The sequence below is a fragment of the Phascolarctos cinereus genome, unplaced genomic scaffold (assembly GCF_003287225.1).
Source record: "Phascolarctos cinereus isolate Bilbo 61053 unplaced genomic scaffold, phaCin_HiC Scaffold_1;HRSCAF=81, whole genome shotgun sequence".
Classification (NCBI taxonomy): domain Eukaryota; kingdom Metazoa; phylum Chordata; class Mammalia; order Diprotodontia; family Phascolarctidae; genus Phascolarctos; species Phascolarctos cinereus.
In genome coordinates, this window is record NW_027555514.1 from 189,252,144 (window position 1) to 189,268,978 (window position 16,835).

The following is a 16,835-nucleotide window of genomic DNA, read 5'->3' on the forward strand; positions in this document are numbered from 1 at the left end:
GCTGTGGCGTCGGGAGCCACCCCGCGGAGGCTGGCTTGCTGGGCTTAGGCGCTTTGCCTTAAGGTAGTCCGGGCGCAGTTCTGGTAGACATCTCTCGGCGCTACCGAAATCGTGGCGACTTGCAAAGGCGAAGAATGGGACTTGTGCGATCGCGAGGTATCGGGGGTGGGGAGATGGGGGGAGGGTCTGGAGTAAGCAACACTCTCAGGCCACTGTTTGAGAAATTAAAAGTCAAAAATAAATAACATAAATTGGAAGTTAATGGAGTTAGGCGAGCGCAGCTATTCCTTCGGTTCGGATCGTGCTCTTCCTAGTTTCACCGACTGGGGGAGATAGCGGAGACCGCGGGAAGGAGGCTGGTTCCATACAGTTTGTTTGATACCTAAAAGATCTGCTCATCCTGCTCGGTGGTACCCCCTCCAGGTTGGGCTGCGAAGGTCAGAAAACGTAAAGGATATGAAAGTCGCCTGCCAGAATTGGAGGGGGAGAGAGAGGGAGGCGACGGGGCTCGGAATTCGGAGTAGTGAGCCAGCTTGGCGCTCAAGCTCATCTGGGAAGCTCCGTAGCTTGTACCGACGTCTCCCTTCTAGAGCAGCTTGATAAGGAGCGGAGGGGCCAGGGGGATCAGGGAAGTAAACAAAAGTTAACTTTTCCCAGAAAAGTCAGGGGTAGTGAGCAGAGCTTGGGTGACTAGAGTGTTTAGAAGTCCATGTATAGGAAAGAGGAAAAAAAGCTGGGAAACAATAGATAAAAAGAGGTCAAGTAAGAATCATCTAGAGCTAATCCCAAGATCAAAGGTTTTGCAGCTCTCCCTACTCGAGTCCAGGAAAGACGATGTTCTTATAAATGTAGAAACCTGTTTCTGTCTCTTTAAATTCTTCAACCGTTTGCCAGGCTGTAGCAATTTCCTCCACCTGAGACCAGCCACTAGCCAACAATATCCTCTCCTCCACCAACTGTTCCCTCATCGCTTTCTTCTCTTTTCCCTATTCTCACTATTCCCCCCCAAAAAAAAAAATCCTCACCATCTGCAGCAGCTCACCCAGGATAAAAATTTCAGATGCAAGCGAAAGTAATACTGCAAATTACTGTTAAGATGTATATTCTTCTCATTGGACGTGTCTATTGGGATAATTATAAAACTGCTATTACCATGTCAACTCATCTAAACTAGAGATTATTTGGATACTTTCCCAGTTGTTACCCTCTGCAACACTGGCGCTCAAAAACAGCATTTTTTTCCCCAGCCAGTGCTCAGGAAGTTAGAACAGGAAAATGGAAGGGGGTGAGGGGGAAGGTGGGACAGAGGCCAGATTTGATCACAAAACAAGAGGTTTTGAATAAATGCCTCCACTCCATATACCGATTTCTTTATATAGGCCAGTTAATGTATTTCAGTATCATCGGAGGCCACCTACCTTGACCTTTAGGGTAGCATCAGGTTTTAAGTCTGCTTTGGAAGAGTTTGATGTGAAACTTGTGCCTAGTCATAGGTGTGTCTGATTCTTGAATTTTTCAGGTGATGTGACCTCTGCTTTTCTTTCTTGTGGGCATCTTTTGGCCTTTTTTCCCCCAGGGCAGTGAGGAGGGAGGGAGGATGTGGGGGAGCATTTGCTCCCTCTAGCAGAGAAAAGATTGGCTTATTTTGGCTGGAGTGTTACTTCTTTGCTGTAATAAGAGGTAGTTCTGTGGATGGCCTCCAAATAGCCTGAGTTATCTTATGATTCTGTGGATTATAGTCCAGCAGTTCAAGTAGACAGGAAATACCAAAGAAACAGCACAACACTCAGAGAACAGGTGTAGGAGTCAGTGACAGAAGACAGGAGAAATTCTGTGCAATTTCCAAACATGCAAGATGTTTCTTTTTTTGTTGTTGTTCTTATTCTAAACTTGATGTACACCAACAAACCTGAACATTTTCTTACACAAAGAAAAAGAGGAAAAAAAAACATTGCTTATGAAACCATGAGTCAAATATACATGGGTTGGTTTGTTTTTTAACATATACTTATTTCATCACCTTACTTCCAAAAGCTGTTTTGATTGTGTGTCATTCTAAACCTTCTGTTCTCTCCTGGCCATTTGAAATTAATGATTGACATTCTTTTCTTTCTTTTTCTCCTTACTTCTTAACAGTAATCCTACTCTACTCCACAACTCCCCTTTCCGAATTAAAAAAGAAAACAAAACCTTCTCTTGTAATAAACAAAACAGATCCATCCAAAATAGATATTGACTACGTTGTGTCCCATTCTGTACCTCTAATCCATTCACCTCTCTTTCAGAAGGTACAAGGCGCATTTCATCTTCTGTCTTATGGAGTCATGGTTGGTCAAGTCCTTCAAAGTTGTTTTTCTTTACAATTTTGTAATCACTGTTTAATTTGCTCTTCTAGTACTGCTTATTTTACTCTGTATCAGTTCATATCTCTTTGGTAAGTTTCTCTGAAACCTTCCAGATCATCATTTCCCATGACCTGATAACATTCCATTATGTTTAAAAAAGATTTTTGTTCAACCATTCCCCCAACTGATGGGCTTCTAGTTCATCGATACAAAGACAAATACTGCTATGAATATGTACATATGAATTCTTTCCATCTTTCTTTTATCTCTTCAGGATATATACCTATTTGAGGTATATCTGAGTCAAAGCGTATGCACAGTTTAGTGACAAATGTGATTTTTAAAGAGAATTTTCTGCCTATTGTCAAAGGAGAGTTCATACTCTGTAAGTAGAAAATCTTCAAAACCTACTGCCTTCAGTGTTTCCATGTGTATGCCTCATACATATACTTTACATGTGTAAGGCCCACCTCCTCCTCTCACCCTGTCTATGTCTCAGAAACTCTTTGGTAGAGACTGGAAAGGTCAGGAGGATGGAGCTTGATAGTCTGGGCCAACCATGTCACCTACAGTTGCATGCAAATTAAAAAAAAACCTGAAGAAATCAACCAAGAAAGCAAGGTAATTCTAATCTTTTATGCTTGCTCCTTTTCTAAAGGTGGTAGATATATTTTAACTTTTACAATTTCTGTTATTGCTGGTTCCTTTGGGAGACATTTTTAATGACAGTTATATTAATAATATTTCTGCCCTGCTCTAAAATTAACATGTCTGTTATAGTTAGTCTCTGAAAGCTCAAATTAGGATCATTCCACCTTAAGAAACTCAAACTGCCTACAGAAAGGTTGTATCTTTGGGGGAACTCTATAAAGTGTTTTTTAAAGTCAAGGCACACACATCTGTGTGGCCCGTAATGAGCAGCCAAGACCTCTGTTTTAGTGACATAGAAGCATTTAAAAAATACTATGGAGCTCCCAGGAAAAGGGAATCTGAAATGATCAGAGTACCATTCTTCTCCATAAAGAAAAGGAAAGAAAGGAAAATATTTTTCAGGAAAACAGTCCACTATGACTTCCATGTGTCCCAGGGGCCCTCAAAGACTCTAAGTTCACACAGACCCAGGTCTGATCTGGGGGACTGAGCCCAAAGGGTTAGGGTTATTGATCTTTGCTACCACTCTGGAGTTTTTACTCTGGGAAAAATTTGAAGAAAGCTTAAATGTAGCTCACATAGCCTCCTCAAATGTAGGCAACAGTGTCCCCTAGTCCTGTAAGCATTTAATATAAAACAGATATTGAATATGGGGCAGCCTTTATTTCACCATCTACATAAAATTCTTAAGATGCAAAAGATTCACAGGAATCCAGGTATAGATACATAAAGCACTCAAAACACCCATTAGATTGCCCCACCCTAGAAGGTAAAGATACTTCTGGGGAATCCTAAACAAAAGCACTCCCCATTGGCAGGCTTAGTGGCAGACAGATGCCTGGAGTCCATGCTGCTGGGGAGGCTGAAATTACTGGATCCCTAGAGTTCAGGAGTACTGAACTGCAGTATGGTGAAGGCCAACTAAGTCTGACACCAGTGTGGTGAGCCCCTGGGAACAAGGGACCAAAAGGCTGCCTGGGAAGGGGCAAATGGCCCAGGCTGGAAAATGGAGTAGGTCAAAGCTTCTCTGATGATCAGCCCTGGCGTTGGGCTATGCATGGCTGCTGATCTTTAGTTAGAGAGAGAGAGACAGACAGACATATATACATATGCACATGTATATATGGGTAGATGTGTATGTATATACATGTATGTGTCTATGTGTGCTCCCATCCACCCCTGCTTTGCATGTCTCTAGTCCTCCTGCTGAGCTACAAAGTGATTCTCTATCTCTTCTGTCTTCTCCAGTGTTCACTGTTAGGAAAATCTGTTCCCTCCAGGGCAGTGGTCTCTAAACTTTTGTCTTTGGTATATATGTAAAGAGCTAGCAATACAATATAGGTAAACGGAGCTATTGTACTTGTAATATATATAACAAAATAATGAAAGAATAGCATAGGTCAGTGCCATTGGATAATTAGCAGATGTATCACTAAACATATGCAGTAACATGCAAAATACACACTACATGAATAAACATTAATATTGTAACCATTTACAGTTTCATCTGTAATATTATAAATTAATCTATACACAGGTCAGACATATCTACATTACTCTCTTTTGTAACTTGCTGATTTATGTGCCCCTATACCTGAACTAATAGGTGATATGAGCTGATCATACTCCTTAACATAACTATAGTCTTGCACTCATAAATATGAATTTGTGGAGGGTATGGGTTGGTTCTCATTGTTACTAGGCTTTGTGGGGTGTCTTTTCACACCATGGGTCTGAGTGGCTGAAATTCTAGGCATGAAATGTGGTGCATCTGGGTTCAGTCTATTCCTGTTGTCAAAACTGGGTCCAAGTAAGGCTGTTAGGTTCAGTAAACAGTGTCTTCTTTGCTGGAAATGTCACTTTCAAAGACAGTACCCGCTTTAGACAGTCTTTGCAGCTGGAGGGCAGAGTCCAGTGAGATAAATGTCCGTAACATGTTTCCACTCCTCAGAGAGTCTAACTTTCCTATGGGCAATAAATAGTTGTGATGAATTGTCTTTATAGGGGCCCCACTAGTCTCTCAGGCTATTTTGTAATCAAGCAAGTTACCCAGTGTATGGAGAACCTTCCATTGACCTGCTAATAATGTGTGTTCCTTGAACATCCGAGTATTCTCGTTGAAAGTCTTAATAATGAACTTGGGCATCATCCCATCTTTTCTTTTCTCAGAGTTTTTCTAGCTGAAGACATGGCTAATTGATAGGCATCTCACAGTCAAGAGATATACTGGTTGTAAGTGTTTGCATCCTCTAACATGCCAAAGCACAAGTCAGTAGGTAAGCATGGCTTCCATCCAAACATCAGCAAGTACAGTTATGGCATAATTCCTAGTAGAGTCCTATACATGTACCAGAAGTGCTACATATTTACCCTGAGATTATTGTTCTGATCTCAGAGCTCTTATATGTTCAGTTGAAATGTTCAGGTTATGAGTTTCCTTGGGGATATATCGTAAAGTATAATTCTAGATTTCTTTATACCAACCAGAGTTAGTATTTCCTCGAATAACTTGCTTCCTGAATCTCTCATTTGGCCAAAATAGATCTTGGCATGAAATCCATACTCTAAGAAATATTTCTTCCACAATAGTTTAACGAAACAGGGAATGCTTTCTGGGTCCTGGGAGAATTTGCTTATGCATACGTGGTGAAATGGTAATTCACCAATAATATGTAACATACTCTTGCTGACTTCCAGAGATTAAGAAGCCAATGCAGACAAGTTCCAAATGTTTGCTAGTGCTTATATTCTCCAAATAGGCGACACAAGTTGGTAGTACCCTTCTTTGAACAACCTCAAGTGCAAAGCCCATGCTTCTTAATGGCATGTGCTGCCATGTTAGGCTGATAGAATCTGTCTCTAACTAGTTCCAGGGTCCTTTTCTAATTCATATGTCCAGTCATTATGCAGTTTGTACCAGACATGCTTTGGTCAGTGCTAACCACTTTCTATAACCATCTTGCGGGAAAAATAACAGAACTTGCCCGATACAGCACTGCATTGCATAGCTCCAACTTCTATCTTCACGTCAACAATAAGGTACCCTTTTGTGGGGGAAGTAAAAGAGTGCCTTAGCATCACTGTCTTATTTCTTAGCTTGCATTCCATCTCATAGAACATTATCAGTTATCTGCTTTTACTGCCAGACATCCACAGACAGAAAGTATTGGTTCATTGAAACAATATCTACAGATGCTAGGTGAGCACTTAGGTGGCACAGTGGATAGAGTCTAGAATCAGGAAGACCTGATATCAAATCTGACCTCTAACATTTACTAGCTGTTTAACCCTGGGCAAGTCATTTAACCTCCGTTTGCCTCAGTTTCCTCATCTGTAAAATTAGTATAATAAAAGAACCTACTTTCCCAGGGTTATTGTGAATATCAAATGAGATAACATTTGTAAAGCTCCTAGTACACTGCCTGGCACATAGTAGGTGCCATATAAATGTTATTATTAGCTACTGGCATGTTGTCTAGTAAAGCTATGTAGCCTAGCTTGTCATATGTAGCTTTCGTTCCTTCCTTAGGTATTACCATAGCTTCAGGGGTCTCATGGCCTTTGAGAGAAAGCATCCATGTCCACTTTAGTCTTCCCAGATAGATAGTAAATGCTGAATTCGTAGATGGCCAGTGTTCCTACCCACCTGTAGCAAGCGGCATAAAACTAGGCACTGGTGAGAATATATCAATGGATTGTTATCAGTTTGTACTTATAGTCTTGCTCCACTTATATATTCTCCACTTATATATTCTTTGATCTTTTCAGTAACAACCAAGAAGTCCAGTTTGTAGATGGAAGGATGAGTCTTGCTGTCTATCAATAAGGCCTCTACTGGCAAATGCAGCTGGTTTCTAGTGACCATCACTCTCTTGATATAGGACTGCTCTCAAGGTCTCCAGGTTGACATGGAAGACAAAAGACTTCTTTGGATCTATACAACCACACATTGGTGCTTACAGGGGGCAGTTAACTAACAATAATTTGGTCAGATTTGTCCATCTATCACTCACCAAATGGCTTAAAGTATTTTAGGAAAATTTGGTCTTATACTACTGCAAAAATACATTATGGACAATATAAAACATGCACAAAATAGATATTTTAAAAGACAAGATAAAGATGAAATAAATGTGATTTTTAAGTAATTAAATTTGTTAATGATACAAAATCCTTTTTTTGTTCTAAAATAATATGACAAAAATATTTTCTTGAGAGGATTGAGTATGCTTTATTACTTTTGAAAATCTAGGTTCAACACTTCATGATAATGATTTAAAGCATTGGTTTAAAATTATGTTTGCATCAGTATTTGATTTTAATAGCTGCCATAGCTGAAAAAGATACCTCCCAAAAGTATATTCATCCAAATGGAAGAATTCTACCATTGGCTAAATTTGCATAATAGTTATTTTTCAAACCTATCCACCTGTTATGCAAAAGTTTTTAGTAAACTGAGCCAGTTAATTTCTATCTTGATATGTTGTTTTGCTATATCCTGATATACAACTGATTTCAGTTGTTTTTAACTTGAAAACCAATCAAAAGGTGTTTCATTTGTACACTTTTAATTAGCAAACGGGGTCAAAATTTAGTGAAACTCTTTATTTGTAATATTCTTAAATAGGTTAGAAAATTGTTTTTAAGTTTTTTGGGTATAAAGATGAGTTTTCATAGGTGACAATTCCATTGTTTTGGGCAACGGTTACATAGTGATAGAAACGTTTTCAAACATAGGGCATTTTCAAAATGTCCTATGTATAGTATGACTTTCTTTGGAAAAGCATTGACTTTCTCACTCATTCTTAAAATGTCACCTTTACCATGAAGTGACAAATTGATTTCTATAATTTATTAATCTATATCTTTTTAAGTAAACATTTATTTTTTTAATCTGCAGAGTAGCATATTAGTCAGTAAACATTTGTTAAGTGCCTTGTCATCACAGAAAAGGTCATCAAATTTGTCATTTTGTAAAAAACAAAAAGTACATAGCATCTTTAAAGGTGACAGTTCTTTAAAGCACTTTGCCAAGTGATAAATGTGTGCTTGTGTGTGTGTGTGTGTGTGTGTGTGTGTGTGTGTGTGTGTGTGTATTCCTACCTACTGCCTATCTCATTAGGAAATATTGTAAATATTTTACTATTTAAAGGAGCTACTTTGATACAAATTAACCATATTGGGGACATCCTATCGTACTTTGTACACTTTTGTAATGGCTTGCTTGTAAATGATGCCATGAATGAATTTCACAGGTGATGTTCTCTCTGCTAGGATCCTTTATTTATTCCACTCAAATCAACCACTCCATCAGTGGCTGTGGTTATATAGTTTTCTTGTAAAACATCGTTTATGTTAGAGAAGTAACGTACTGTTAAGAATATCTCTTTTCTACTGTATCTCTCCCTTAGTGGCTTCCTCCCAAAAAGAGTTCTTCATGTATTTTATAGTTGAAACAATATAGCAGATGCCAAAAACCTCAGACATGCTAGAAACATCTGTACTTTTATCCAGCTTTATAGCAAAGCTCGCATGCTGTAATTTGAATACTTGCTTCTTCAAATCTTTGACATTGTTTTCCGTGTGTTTGCCAACAGTATTGGTTAACAAAAGAACACATTTTAATTTCTCACCGTATTGTTTTCCTTATATTATTTCAGCCATTTTTACCATAGCATGAAGAACAAGTGTTTCTCCAATGGTGTGGCTTTTTGTCTTTCATTGTTTTATAAGGACCCCTCCAAAGAGGCTTCTAAATATTTATCATTGAGGTTAGGAAAATTTTTGAAGTACTAGATTATTATATGGCTTTAAATATTGCTGGGAATTTTGTAGACTTTGTCTTTGTGCAATGCATGCTTGGTTTTCAAAATGTTTTGCTAATTATTATGTCTTCCTACTATGACTAGCTAATATCTCAAGGCTTAATATACACTTAAGATGAAGTTCATAATTAATGATAGTGGATGTAAATCCATATTTCAAATAATCTTGATAATTTTTACTTGCCAGACCCAATTCAGTCAACATTATTTTTTCTTCGTAGTACATCTGTCAAGGAGTTGCTACTTGGGGTAGAAATGTCAGCCTTACTGTTGTTTGATCATGCTTATGTATTATCTTCAATCTGGGGTTTCTTTTCAGAAATCTTTTAAGGCTACTTATCCACTAGTTTAGTCCAAGTGATATAACCTGCAAATCCACTTAACCTGACAAATGTAAATTGAAATAATTCACAATACGCTAAAATAAAGTTGAGTGAAATGACCAAAAGTTGAAGTTAAAGTGAAGTCCCAAAACACCTCAGCTTTGTGGAACTCTAATTCTTCCCATCAGGATACTTTTCTTACTACATGTGACATGTACCCATCAGAAAACAATTGGTTTCTGAGCTCATAGAGACCAACTGAGGGCACCAGTGTCAATCTAGAAATTTCTTATTTTTAGAGGGGAAAAAAAGCAAACGTTTAAAATTAAACTTAGCAATTTGAGAAATTGCTGCTTTTATAGTACCTATAAGCCAGAATAACTTCATAGGCATGATGATTTCACCTTTAAAATATTCCCAGTGGATAGGGTAGACTTTTTAAGTAATTGGTAGTAATTCACTGTCCTATTAATTTATTCTGTGTAGCTAACCAACTAGATGAATTTCAGTAATGAAAAATGACTCTTTCCAAAAAGGAAACTCAAACAGGCCAGGGTCTTAATCAGTGGCTGGCTGCTTCCATAGAGTGTAGAACCAGCCAAGATGAGTTCACTACCAACTTGATGCCACATAGAAACACCAGGAGAATGTACGTTGTAGGTGGGAAGGGGAATTTTCCCATTGGTGCCTGTATAACTACATGTTACTGGGTTGCAGATATCACCACCTGGAGCATCTGAAACCCAGTGTGAAAGGGAATAGGTAAGGCACTTATGTAGACAGCGGGACACACAGGAGGGGGAAGTGTTGGGCAACAAGTGTTCCGTAGTAGTTTTTGAGACATAGGTTTCAATTGGTTACCAAGTTGAGGGTAGGATGTGACTTATCTTCTAATTGATTGGTGCCATATACCTATGGATCGTCTTGTACACTTCCTAGGGTACACACAACAAGTGCTCTGAGGAGGCTGGTGCTTGAATAATCAAACTTAGAAATTCTTGATCTGTAGGGAACTTTTAAACATGCATAGAAAGATAGTTCTCATGAATTCTAGTTTCTGACCCCTATTAAGAAAAGAAAACAGAAAGACAGAAGACATTCAGGAAATGTAAGTCCCAAACTATTCTCAGGTTTACATGGGCAAATAATAGGCCGCTTGCTATCTGCTTCTGCAAGTATTTTTTGCTGGGGGTGGGTTGCAAAGAAATAAAATTTCTCTCCTTTTTCCGTTTTACTTGTAGCATTGAAAAGAAAAATGAGCCATTGCACAGCTCAGTCTAGATTCTAGAGTAGGGGGGAAAGCATGGCATCTCTGACAAGTATCTATCCTCCCTGATTCTATAGCCAGTGATTTTGGAAGCAACTCAGGTCACTGGGACCAATTAGCATACTCTCACAGCAAGAAGCTAGGATATCTGTCTACATCTATGAGAGGTACCCTTCCAGCAAAGGAGGTATCCTTCCAGATCTCATCAAGTGGATTGGTAGAACTCATCAAATCGACCAAGGATTCCCCTGATCACTTACCTTATACAAGTGGATTCACAGAGAAGTTCTGTCCAAGGTCCTGGTTGAAGATAGCTCTATGAACTGAAAAGGTAAATTCCCCTACTCTCCTGAGCAATGAATTCATAAACCAGTTCATCATCCCAGTCACAGATCTGTCCTGATCTTCTCAGGAGTTGAACTAGAGTATGTCACTCACTGAAGCCTCAAGAAAAAGATGAAAGGAATATAGGTATCTCTCCCACTAAGCCTGACTTGAGCCAGTTTCCTGGTGTTTTAGATTCGGTGTTGGAATTTGTATTTGTTATTTGATTGTAAGCTCATTGAGGTCAGGGACAGTCTTTTGCCTCTTTGTTTTATCTCTTGTGCTTAGTACAGTGCCTGGCACATAATAAGCACTTAATGTTTATTGCTTGGGATTTACTTAGCCATAGAAGGAGAAGATTATTCTATAAGAATAGGTGTTGAGGTCACCTATAATTTATTCTGTTGAATAAAGCTGCCTTGCTTGAGATGCCCGTTGCTTTCCACCAGCCAATCATCAAAGAGCATGCCTGGAGTTCCTCATGCCTGTTTTGTACTCAGATGACCAAGAAAGGACATCAACAGTCTGAGCCAACCAGATATCCAGGATGGTCTCAAAAACTTTTAAGGAAAAACTAGGCTAACTTGCATGGGGTTAGGATAGTGCTACTACACTCCACCCATTGCGGGGAAGGTCTTAAAGCCTTCTAAAGGATTTTTTATAACTTAAATGACTTTAAGACCATTACTGACAAGCCCTGATTTTTGATATTTAAGAAGCCAGATATAGATAGTGATAAAGGAGGAAATAAAGAACTACAATAAAAACACATCAAAACTACAAAACAGTAGTGATTAAATCTGGGAGAGTCCCAGGTCTATACAATTCAGTTTATGTGATGGATGTAAAATCTTTATAGTTCATTGTGGGTCTCACAGTGTAAAAATATGACTGACCATAAGCAGGAGGACTGGAAATATCAGGGCTACAGAAAAGATGATGGCACTTTCCTGAATAGTCACTGATCCTCACCAGAGTTTAGGAAGAATTACTCAGTACCACCACAAACTTAGTGTTTCCTGGACCATGAGCCAGGGTCTCTCCCTTCCTGGGAATCCTGTGGTGATAGGGCAGGGGTGGGGGAAGTCACAACACTCTTTGCCCAATGAGAGGCCTCTAAGGAACTGCCTGCCTTGTTTTTGTGGGTTGGTTGAACATTTTCAACTCTTTTCTTGCCAAAAAAGCAAACACCCTCCCAACAGTGCCACCCCTTGGTCCACCAAACCCTCTCTGGGGAGTTGGACAATGATTACTGGGTGTAATTAAGAGTCAGTCATTTCCAGATTATAATAAGGCTAAACGAACTTACCTTTTGCCGTTGTTCATGCCAGATCCTGGAACTGCTTCCCTCACACCACTGCTGGCATCTTTGTCTCTGCCTGCTTTTCCAAAGTTAGTTGCTACTGTCCTGTGCCCTGGCCTGAATGGTGTCTGAGGTGCTGCCACTGTTCCCCTGCCCCAGAGGACAGATACCACTACTGGGGCCAGAACTCTGTTGCCCTGTGCTGATCCTTGAAAGCATTGCCCCACTGTGCTCAGCAGGAGTGCTTCTGGTGCTGTTACTGCTGGGACCTGACTCTGACCTCCTGTGCTGGGGGAAGGTCATGAAGTCACACAAAAAGCCACACACACACACACACACACACAAAAGGGCTAGAGACACTTCTAGAACAGTATTTGCCATGTGCACACTATCCATTTCTATTAGAGTTGAGGAAATGCACCTGAGTCCTGAGATGTGCATTCTGCAGGAGCCCCTTACTGGAAGCTCTACAGAAAGTTACAATTTACAGCTCATAGTTCAAGGGCAAGAATGGGAACTTTTTAACTGATGCAGCACCTCTGCCTGTCCCCAGCTAATTAAATTGAGGTGCAATTGGCACAACTGTCAATACCCTCAATTCCAAAAATATCTGGGTCCCTAGGGAGAATGAAGTATTGTCCTTTCAAGTGCCTTCCTTAATGGCTTGCAACAAAGAATCACCACAAAATCCATGTAATAAAATTTGGGTTGGCCTCTCAAATTACAGATTAAAAAGACAAAACTCAGCCTGGTTATTAGACGCTTCTAAAATTTCAGGGATCTGCCTTGGATTGCATTCTCTCGCTGTCAATGAGAGGCCATCCCTCAATGCCTGGTTATGTCCCTATACAATTAAAGGACTTAAGACTATGCTTCAGCTTCATTGTAACTTCCAAGAAGTCATTCAAAACCAAAAGTTCTTTCCCTATCCACATAAAAACATAATTCTTTTAAAACCAGGAGGGCCCTTCTTTCAGTAGGACTTCCCCAAGGTAATTGGGAGATGATGACTATTCGAAATACAAAAGCAAACACAACTCATTCTTCTGAAATCATCCTTTTCTAATGAAAAGGAAATCTCTGTCAGTGTCCCAGAATACAGTTCTTTTAGGTTTTTCTGAAGATTAACTGAGTTCTGAAGAGCAATCCTTAGTAAAACCTGGAGGAGTTTTAAATTACCAGCCTGGAAGGTTCAACCCAGGCACAGGGCCTAAAAGCCAGCTTACTGCAATTATTTTCAAGATACAGTTCTTAAGAACACGGCACATGGTCTGTCTCCTTGCAGAAAGAATATCCCAAGAGGGGAAGGCGCATCAGCATAAATAACCATTTCTAGAGGTATCACCAAAATCACCACCAGATGAATACAGATCCCAGTTCACCTTCTGTACTGACCATTCTCCCTTTTAAGGAGCTCATTACATTCTAAGCCCACATGACTACACTGGTCATTCTAGATTGGGCCTGATTCTAGCCAGTTCGCTGGGAGTTTAGTTTCCATATTGGAACAAAGTAAAGCACTCATAAGTCATTCAATAATTAACAAAAAAGATTTACTTAACCCATGTGGGAGAAAGATACTGAACCAAAATATGTATTGAGGAAACCTCAATTGGATTCAGCTGATCAAAGCACCCCTGCCTGAGTGGCCCATTGTTTTCCATCAGCCAAGCCTTAGAGAGTAAGCCAGGAGATCCATGTGGCTGTTTTGTACTCAGGTGTCCAGGAAGTGATGTCAGTGGTCTGAGCCCTTACTCCCCTGCGTCAACCAAATTTCCAGGATAGTCTCAATACCTTTTAAGGAAAACTAGCTTAACTTGGAAAGAGAAGGAGGAGTTAGGATTTTGCTCTTACCACATTCCCTTTTAAGAACAACACTACCAATTCAGCAGTCTTCACTGAGGCAATGGGGAACTTCCCAAGTGTAATAGTCACATTGACCTAGTACCTATTTATGTGAGTATGAATGATACTCCTAGTTCACAGACTAATCACAGAGGTTGAGAGTTGCAAGAGACTTCAATGACCCTCTAGTTGGTCCAGCTCCTGAAAGAGAATTCCTGCTACCATACACTTGATGAGAGGTTATCCAGCATTTCCCTGAAGACCTCCCACTACTTCCTGAAGCCAGATATTCCATTTTTAGATGACTCTAATTGTTAGGAAGTTTTGCTTTATAGCAAACCTAAATCTCTGCAGCTTCTGCCCTCTGGCCTAATTAGAGCCAATCAAATCACTCTTTTACGTGATTGCCTTTAATATAATTGAAAACAGCTACCATGACTCCCCTGTGTCTTCTTTTCTCCAGGATAAAAATTCCCGGTTCCTTCAACTAATCCATATTTGTCATGGACTCAAGGCTTTTCACAATTTTAGTTGTCATCTGTTTTTGCAGCTTATCAATATACTATGTGGTCCAGGGGCTTCAACAGTGGAATCTAACTCAAGACACTGGCTTATTCCAGGTGGTGGGTTATCTTTGACACTGGCCTTACCCCAGTATAATTCCAAGAAAATCTCCTATACAAGACTTGGATGTAGTTCATGTTTAGGTTCTCCCTAAAATATGGGTAAGAGGATTCCTTTTAGGAAAAGTATTTAGCAAACAGTTTGGGTATCAAGTTGTAATAGGACCCTCATTTCCCTGATTCGGCTTCTTTCCTCCCATCCATAAGATGGGGAGACTTTATATAAAAGAAGACAGAGTTGTTTCTGGGACCTGACCTGATTGGCCCCTGCTTCCCTGAGGTAGTTTCCTCATCGACTCGGTATATAAAATGTCATAGGAATGTGGAATCTTGGTCTGTCTGACTTAATGTGTACCCAAGACCACATGAGTCACCATATCATGAGAGGCCAACCCAAATTTTACTACATGGACCATCACACCTTTCTAGACGGAGTTGAGAGGTACCACCTCCAGAAAAATTAAGTGCCACTGTATCCTTGTTTCACATTACTGTTTTAGGGCAAAGTAAATCTCTTTCCTTAAAAGTCCAATGGCTTTCAAGTGCCTCATTTCATCCTAACATCAAACCTGAACTGAGAGGATGCTGGCATTAGAGTCATCCCTCCAACATAAGTATAGGACAGTTGTCTGTTTCTTAAACCACAGAACCAGCACATGAGGCAACAAGACTCAAAAATCCTAATGAACAGATAGAGAAAACTTCCCAGAAAGTAAAGATAGCCTGTGATAGGACCATTAGATTTCAAGCTCCTTGAAAGCAGAGACTACTTTGCCTTTTTTGTATCCTCAGTTCAAGTTAGTGCTTAATAAATGCTTGTGGGTTTGACTTGATTTACCCAACATCTGCCAGGGGTCCCCTTCCCCTTAGTAAAAATTAGGCTAGTTTTTCTTTAATATGTGACAAAGCTGTTGCCTGGGACGTGATGGGGAGTGGGAGGGAAGAGGGTAAAAGATTACACCACGCTTTCCTAAATGCAGCTTTCTGGTTTACTCTGGCCATATTGACATGGCTTCCTGGTCACCTAAGGAAACAAAAAAGGCCTATTTGTGGTCAGGGTCCCCCAGATTTGGAAAATGTCACAACACATTACAAAGCATTATTAAATGCCATTACACCCTGTCCTGCTAACCAAATGAATTTCCACATGGAGATAAGAGGGTGAGAAGGCTGCATCCACTCAAGCTGAGTGCTGGAATACTGGAGTATCCTTGTTGAATATCCTTTCTATGCTATAGATAAATAAACTTTTTTTGTTTGTAGGTTTTTCTGTTTTGTTTTGGCAAGGCAATGGAGTTAAGTGACTTGCCCAGGGTCACACAGCTAGTAAGTGTCAAGTGTTTGAGGCTGGATTTGAACTCATATCCTCCTGACTCCAATGCCAATGCTCTATCCATTGCACCACATAGCTGCCCCAATAAATAAACTTTTTTAGGGTTAAATAAATAAACTTTTATTAATGGTTGAGTGACCTACAAGTGCCTCATTTCATCCCAACATTGAATCTAAATAGAGTAACAACATGAGTCATTTCTGCCCTAGCTTTCTTAAATTCTTCAGCTACAAGAAAATCCTGATGATCATATTCTTTGAGAAGCATGCTAATGAGAAAATCTCCCAATGGGCATCTGGTACTCAATTCAGGAGCTCTTGAACTCATAAAGTAACCACCATTGCTGGCAATGTTCATTTCTCAGGATTTTAGCTGCTGATCTGAGCTCAGGGAATGAAACAAAAAACTGAAAGAAAGCAGCTGGAGACCTGAAGCTATTTTCAGACCTGCTTAAGCAAGCCTCTATTACCACTGGGGAGGGAAGATTGGGCAGACAACATCTCTCCTCCACTTTTTGGGAATTCAAATAGAGAGGAAGTACTGAAGTACTAGGAAAGAGTCCTGAAAGAGAAAGGTAGAGCCATTCTTTCCTGAGCTCTTTCTGTGGGGTGGGGGAAGAAACTCTCAACAGGTTTTTATTTTCCCTGACTGTGTTTCCAATCATTATTGAAGCAGCTTCCATTCACTTGGGGAACCAATCAGGAGTTCTGTGTATCATCCCAGCAAATCGCATGCCCCTCCTGAGGCAGGGGAACAGAAGGAATGCCCTGTTCCATTGGAGATGTCACAGTTTAGCAAATCAGGAGTTCTTCTGATCACCCCAGCTCTGTCCTTAAGTTGTGCAGCTCAGAACTGAATGCTGCACTCCAAATGTGATCTGATGAGGGCAGAATTGAAGGGTTCAAGAAGGTTATGGGACAAGACCATACAGAGTTCCTGTTCTTTCCATTAATAACATCGTGTCTTTTAGATAGTGTTTTATACTTTCTTCTATGT

At 39.9% G+C, this 16,835-nt stretch overlaps 1 protein-coding gene across 16 annotated transcripts in view; it reads left to right on the plus strand.

Annotated features, from left to right (window-relative positions):
* The first annotated feature begins 58 nt into the window (after positions 1–58).
* GPR19 (G protein-coupled receptor 19) overlaps positions 59–16,835 on the plus strand; it is a 65,342-nt gene continuing 48,565 nt past the window's right edge. For 8 of the 16 annotated variants that reach the window (XM_021001556.2, XM_021001567.2, XM_021001558.2 and 5 more), the window contains exons 1-2: positions 62–156; positions 10,489–10,742. The gene's annotated coding sequence lies outside the window, so the exon portion shown is untranslated. Of the gene's footprint in view, positions 157–8,656; positions 8,768–10,488; positions 10,743–16,835 lie in introns of all 16 variants that reach the window. The other 8 variants (XM_021001560.2, XM_021001559.2, XM_021001570.2 and 5 more) reach the window with 5 other exon arrangements.